We start from the raw sequence: 7168 nt of genomic DNA, 5'->3' as shown, positions 1-7168 counted from the left end.
GTGGTGCAGCAGAGGCACATCTAAAAGTTGCAGGACAGTGGCCCTCGAGGACTGGAGTTTGAGACCCCTGCTTTAAAGTCAATGAAGCAATAATGAGTAATGCGTAAAACAGTTTGTCAGTAAGATAATAAACCAAACTTATTGAAATTTCTATGTAATATTTAAAAGTTAATGAACTACAGAAAGGATGCAATGTTAAACAAAATGAAATGGTAAGAAAAGCTTAGAAGTCTGAGTGTTGAAAGGCACAGAACAATGAACACATTCATAAAACAGCAAACCAATGCAATAAATCAGGATCAAGGGCAGCACAGTCAAAATATACTGATATGAATTAACTGCGATGAGGAAACAAGTAAAAATGCTCTGTAAGTAAAATGTAATAATAGTAATAAAATCTAATCATATCAGTCTCTCTATAGCGAGACCTGCTACGTCAAATCAGTTTCTGCGTGTGTCCAGATGTAGAGCCGGCGCAGTCTGATAGGAAACCCCGACAGGGCCATAAGGCCTCAGTGGCGTTTCAGCTGTAATTTGGTCCACCAATCGTGGAAGGCGCCCACAGTCTGACATCTGGCACACCCAGAAAGGATTGGACTTCATTCTGCAACAGAAAAAACACAACAAAAGGCGAAATCAATGGATTATATAAAGAACATTAAAGTGAATGAAAAAATGTTGTTTTGTCACTAGATACTAGTACTGCCCTTATACTATAGAAAGCTGGAGTTCCACGGTCGTCTTTAGGTTCTGGGAAACCATCTGATAGGCAGGTGGGTTCTATTGGTACCGCTGCCCTTCTCTGTGTTGGAAGTGATGCACTGGACAGCCAAGGACCTCAGGCAGGGAACAGCAGCATCCACAGGTGATGAGGAGAGCAAGGAAGATTCTTTAAGATTCTGCATCATCTGATTAGTACATATAATGTTCTTTTTTTATTTAAAGGCTGCTCCTTGAAGCTGAAGATCAAGTTGTTGTTTTTTTCATTCTAAGCCAATAGAGCATCAATATATCAGTAACATCTGTTATTTCAGTTCTTCTCTTAATAATAGCAAAAGAAATGCTTAAAGTCAGTAACACCTTGTACATTTCAACCTTCAAAAATAACTTTCCTTGTTTTAAGTGTTGGCATATTCATAGGATCAGACAAAATCAGAAACCAAACAAAAAATCATGTAAAGGATCAGATTATGAAATGAATGTGCAAAACTGCCCACAGTCATGTTTTATCAAAGAATTATCATTTGAAATGTATATAAGATTTATCCCTACTAGAAACTTTACCAGAAATCTTAAACCATACATAAATGTTTTGCTTTTATTTTAATTAACTTCAATCAAATAGTCCTCATTTAACAAGAAGTAACCCTAAAGGCCTGTAAATATCATCAATAGTGTGAAAAGTTAATGATCCGTGTTAAATTAAGATCCCTTGTACTATATTGCATTCATGTAATAAAAGACAACCTTATTTTGTCTCAGACCAAAAACTGTAAATTATGATTATGAGAAATGTTTAGGCATTGGATCAACAATTACACATAGACCTAGATTCTGTTTTATTCTGTCAATCTGTTTGACCCCCTTTAATCAGTTCCATAATTGCTAATTTGTAAATCCCAATTTAGACCAATTTTTATGTGAATCCTCATATTTTTCTTCCCATTTTAAACCCTCAAAGAATGATTAGCCTGTTTTTTTTTTACAAGAATAAAGTTAACCCTGTCACTCCATATTTACTGACTTATTTTATTCTCATCATGATTTTAAATCCCATAAGTTCAACAATTTTAACCTTTGAACAATTTGTTCTCTTGAAACCCTTCTATTAAATATTTGTTAAACTGAATTTAAATGCAAGTAGAAATTTTGCATTTGTTACTGTTCTCCAAAACTAAAATATTCCAGGGTGTCACAAGTTTTCCAAATCTTCTGTCTAGAATTGAAAGTAGACTATGAGATGTTCTAAATGTAAAGATTTATCAGAAATGTTTTATTTCATTTATCATTTCCCCCTTTTGTTTTCTTATGTAAATAGAAAACAAACAAAGTATTGTTCAGAGACTCTTTTTTTTTGTACATATGTCTAAAATGTCCAGCTGAAACTGTACTGCAAAGGCCAAAAGTTTTATTATTTTAACGAGTTCAGATCAGAATGTGGGTTGCTTTCCTAAAAGCAGTGTCATTGTTCTGTGTGAACCGACAAAAGAAAAAAATGATCAATTTAGGCAGAGGAGTAAAAAAATGTAGACAAAGATTATGCAGTACTGTAAGATGTCTTTGCGTTTCAAATCAAATGTTTTGTTGGACTTGGATTCATGTATCAATTCAATCAAAATTTAAGGCACACAAGTGTTGTGAGCCAGTTTTTGTCCAATCAGTTTGTTTCTTACATAATCAATAATTATCATATCCACTTTAAAAGTTTCATCATGTCCAATTTGTGCCTTTCTACCAAGACACGCATGTGTTTTGAAAACAGCAGTTAGTTCAGTAAGTAAATTAGTTGGTTAGTTGGTTTGTTATTAGAAAAATAAAAACAACAATAATGTCAATACAAATGAAAAGAAAATAAAACATGTCAAACCAAATGAAACAGTCTCGTAATAAATGATATCTGATTTTAAACCAAAGCTAAAATGTGATTATTTCTGTTCCAACACATTATTTCCCACTTTGAAGTAAGGTCACCGAATTATCTGGATTTAGAATCATAAATTGTCTTTGAGACAAGAATATTTTGTAATGAACCGTAATTGAATCTGGAGCTGTTTCATAATCACCCTTTGAATCAAACACATACTCATATTTATTTACCAATTCTGTTCCCTCTTTAGACATTTTAAGGTGACCAAGTTTCACATAAAAAGAAATCCTGTTTTTGATAAGATAATAAGAGAGACAAATTTTGGTTAATCCATGATAAAGTTCAAGTCTGGTATAAACCTCATTTTTAAAGTTTCGTTAAGTTTAAATTTAACCCATTAGATGTCTATTTTGTTTATAATTTTACCTGTTATGTAATTTCATTCATCCTTCATACAGTTAATTTTACCACATGTGAATATAGTGAATTGTACAGGATTAGTTTAGTTTCAATAAGTGTTCCCTTACCATCATTTATTCCGTCCAGCCAATATTTCCCCAAAGGCTGTTTAACAGGTCGCCTCCTTTCTTCTGCACCAGGTATTCTAACCCTTTTTTTTTAGTTTTTCTCTTTCTCCCTTATTTTGATATTCGCCATGCTTTGACAAATAAGTTATTAATGCTTCTATTTACTCACCGAGCGCAATCCATGACCCGATGCCCCACTTTGGATAGTATTTTTCCTTTTCAGGTTCACCCTCCATCTGTTTAGGCTAAAATTTAGGCTCAAAAATCACCTCTTTTCTTACAGTTTTAAAAATAACCTCTTCTTCCTCTCTTTCTCTTTTTTCCTTTTTTTTTTTGCAGTTTTGCTCGCACGGCGGCGAGGAAATCAAACACAGCAGACAAAGTCAAAAACCTCCCACAGATTATAATTTCCCAATGTTGACCATGATTTTAAAACATATTGCAATAAACAGAAAAGAGTACATTTAAACACATAGCGTCAGCTCAGAGGCAGAACCCCACACACATAGTTGACAGATACACACACAGCTTTACACAGAAATGGATCCACGCTTTTCAGCTCCTATTTTTGTCCTCTTTTAACACTTAAAACTTAACGAGGATCAGATCGCGATCAGCCTTTATCTTATTCTCTTTCTCTCATTTTTTTTTCCTATGATGGACTTCTTTCACCGCATTTTTAGCATTTCTTAAGAAAGTCTCAGATTGGCTAACGCGTTCTTTTCCGAGGGCAGTACTCCCCGAGGGTAAAACCGACAAAACCTAACCTTAACCTTCCCCGCGTCCGGCAGAAGGGGGGGGCAGCCATTTCCCACTGCAAAAGCCAATCAACCTTTTACTTTAACTTTTAACTTTAACTCTTAACAACTTAACTTTGACTCTTAACTTTTAACGTTAACCTTACTCCTATGCACTCTTTGCAACATTTAGACAAAACAGTCAAAAGCAGTACAAACAACCGCTGACACTCGAACAATAGCTGACAACTTATCTAACTCAGTGACAAGCAGACAAACCTGGGAGACAATACAGACAACGGCTGATAACTGAAATTTATACAGACCTGAGAAACAGTACAGTGGTGTACATTAAGGAACAAGTGTCCTTACCTTTCATGTGGGCCCTACACCAGAGTACTGTTTCAGAAAGTCTGCACCTTAACGGCCAGTCCAATCTCTCCTCATGTGTCAACACAAAACCATCCTCTGCTACCAACTGTTGAGAATGAGAATCTCAATCGATGAATCATAATTTGTATTGACACACGGAGCATAAAATCAGCCAAGAAAAGCATTCAGACTTTACTTATTTTATTAACTTTCAGCGCTGAAAGGAGTCGCTTTACCATTACATCCGAGAAGAGTTTCTAAAAACGTCTGTGCACCGTCTGAGGAGAAAGAGGAGGGCAGTTGATTATATGAACTGAAGACACTCCCTGAAATCACACCATGTCTCTGTGGCCTGATAAGTTTCTGTTTCTCGTGAGAAATGGACCTTGGTGTCTAATAGAATCAAAAATGTAACTCTTTACTATGGGCCCTTTGTCTAACAGCGTGTGACTCTTTCTCGGCCTTGGTAAAGCGTCTCAACAGTGGCTACACGCTGTCCGCTGGGAGAACCTGGGATCGAAGAAGATTGAGCCAGAGAGTTTTCTTAAGAAATATTATAACCTAAAATATTCTTCAACAATATCCAATGCTAAAACCCAGGGGAAAAAACATGCTGACTAAGATCTCTGTACTAAAAATCAGGAGGCGCGCGACAGATGTAACATTTCAAGATAACGAACAACAAGACTTTCTAGAGTGACGTTTGGTCTGTTGTTTAGCCCTTTGATTGTCAGCTCTTTTGGCGGCAAATTGTGGAATGATAAGATGTTGAACATGGTAGGGATTCTGTAGCGCACAAGTTACGGTCCGATAGTCTGGACTTGTCTCTTCAGAGGAAACGTCAGAGGAAGTTTCCTCTGGTGAAAGATTGGCCAAATTGTCCCCTAGGACAGATCTGTCTTCATGGGTCCGGTCTTCCCCAGCCGGGGAAGTTTGTTTTTTGATATTAGAGAAATCGTTCCCTGCGACAGATCTCTTTTGACGGGTCCAGTGGTTTAATGCCGCTATCATCAGAGCAGAGGTGGCGCTTTCAGATTCAAGGGTCTCGGTTTCACTGCAAACTTCCCCAGCTGGGGAAGTTTGTTTTTTGAGACTAGAGAAATCGTTCCCTAAGGCAGATTTCTTTTGATGGCTCCATTCTTCTAATGCCGCTGTCATTCGAACAGAGGCTGATCTTTTAAACTTCCCAGCCAGGGAAGGGCTGAAAAGGTAAGAGTCAAATTCAACGTACTCGATGGACTCATCTCTACAGCTACTTGTATCAAACGTCACCCCAGGAAGCAGAGTATTAAAAAGCCTCCTCACTCCTTTGGTGACCAAATAGCCTGCGCCAAAGGTAATCGGGAAAAACATGGTGGTGAATGCAATTTTCTCCATTATCAAAAATATTCGTCAAACACGGTGCTAACAGTCAAAGAGATGCTTGGATATAACCTCCTGTTTTGAGATCCAAGCATTCATAACCTCAGATGTTCTTTGATCTATGTCATAGATGAGGTCATGGCTACAATGAGTCACTGTAGTTCTGGGGAATATCTTGCTTCTGATCGTTGCTATGGAAACGGTCAAATCAGTTCTGCATGACTCAAACTATTAACTCTTTACAACTGCGTCATTTAATATTCGAGGTGCCATGACGGACTTCAGAAGGGTATATTTCAGGAGGCTAGGGATTAAAACATGGATTTTAATGGTTAAATATTAAGTTTAGATTGACAATGGTATATTAAAACCATTAATTTAAGTAGGTTTTTTCATCATTCTATCAGGTTTAAAAATTTTAATCATACTTGACTTAAAAATATCTTAAACGTAAAATTAGATGTAACTTACAAACATTTGCTGCTGCTGCTGTTGTAAATTGTGACAAGAAATTTTGCCTGCTTGGAGAAGAGCTACAAAGAAATAATTTTGGCTTAATAATTTTACACGTTAGCATNCGATCATATTTTACATTTTATTGTGTCATGTAGCACGGCCGCTGGTCTTGGTCTTGACTCGGTCTCGACTTTCCTCGGTCTTGGTCTTGACTTGGTCTCGGATCCTAAAAGTCTTGGTCTTGTCTTGGTCTCGATACACTCTGGTCTTGGTCTTGTCTTGGTCTCGGTTTAGGTGGTCTTGAACACAACACTGATATTAGAGAAATCGTTCCCTGCGACAGATCTCTTTTGACGGGTCCAGTGGTTTAATGCCGCTATCATCAGAGCAGAGATGGTGCTTTCAGACTCAAGGTTCTCGGTTTCACTTTGAGACTAGAGAAATCGTTCCCTATGACAGATTTCTTTTGATGGCTCCATTCTTCTAATGCCGCTGTCATTAGAGTGGAGGCTGATCTTTTAGACTTCCCAGCCAGGGAAGGGCTGAAAAGGTAAGAGTCAAATTCATCGTACTCGATGGACTCATCCCTATAGCTACTAGTATCAAACGTCACCCCAGGAAGTAGCGTATTACAAAGCTTCCTCACTCCTTTGGTGACCAAATAGCCTGCGCCAAAGGTAATCGGGAAAAACATGGTGGTGAATGCAATCTTCTCCATTGTCAAAATATTCGTCAAACACGGTGCTAACAATCAAAGAGATGCTTGGATATAACCTCCTGTTTTGAGATCCAAGCATTCATAACCTCAGATGTTCTTTGATCTATGTCATAGATCAAAGAACTATGACGTAGTTCTTTGGTAAACCAGTTGGTTTACCAGTAAACCAACTGGTAAACTCATAGCTACAATGAGTCTCTGTAGTTCTGGGGAATATCTTGCTTCTGATCGTTGCTATGGAAACGGTCAAATCAGTTCTGCATGACTCAAACTATTAACTCTTTACAACTGCGTCATTTAATCATTCGAGGCGCCATGACGGACTTCAGAAGGGTATATTTCAGGACGCTAGGGATTAAAACGTGGATTTTAATGGTTAAATATTAAGTTTAGATTGACAATGGTATAT

This window comes from Poecilia formosa, unplaced genomic scaffold (assembly GCF_000485575.1).
Source record: "Poecilia formosa unplaced genomic scaffold, Poecilia_formosa-5.1.2 Scaffold221, whole genome shotgun sequence".
Taxonomy (NCBI): Eukaryota; Metazoa; Chordata; class Actinopteri; order Cyprinodontiformes; family Poeciliidae; genus Poecilia; species Poecilia formosa.
This window is presented reverse-complemented; position numbering follows the sequence as displayed.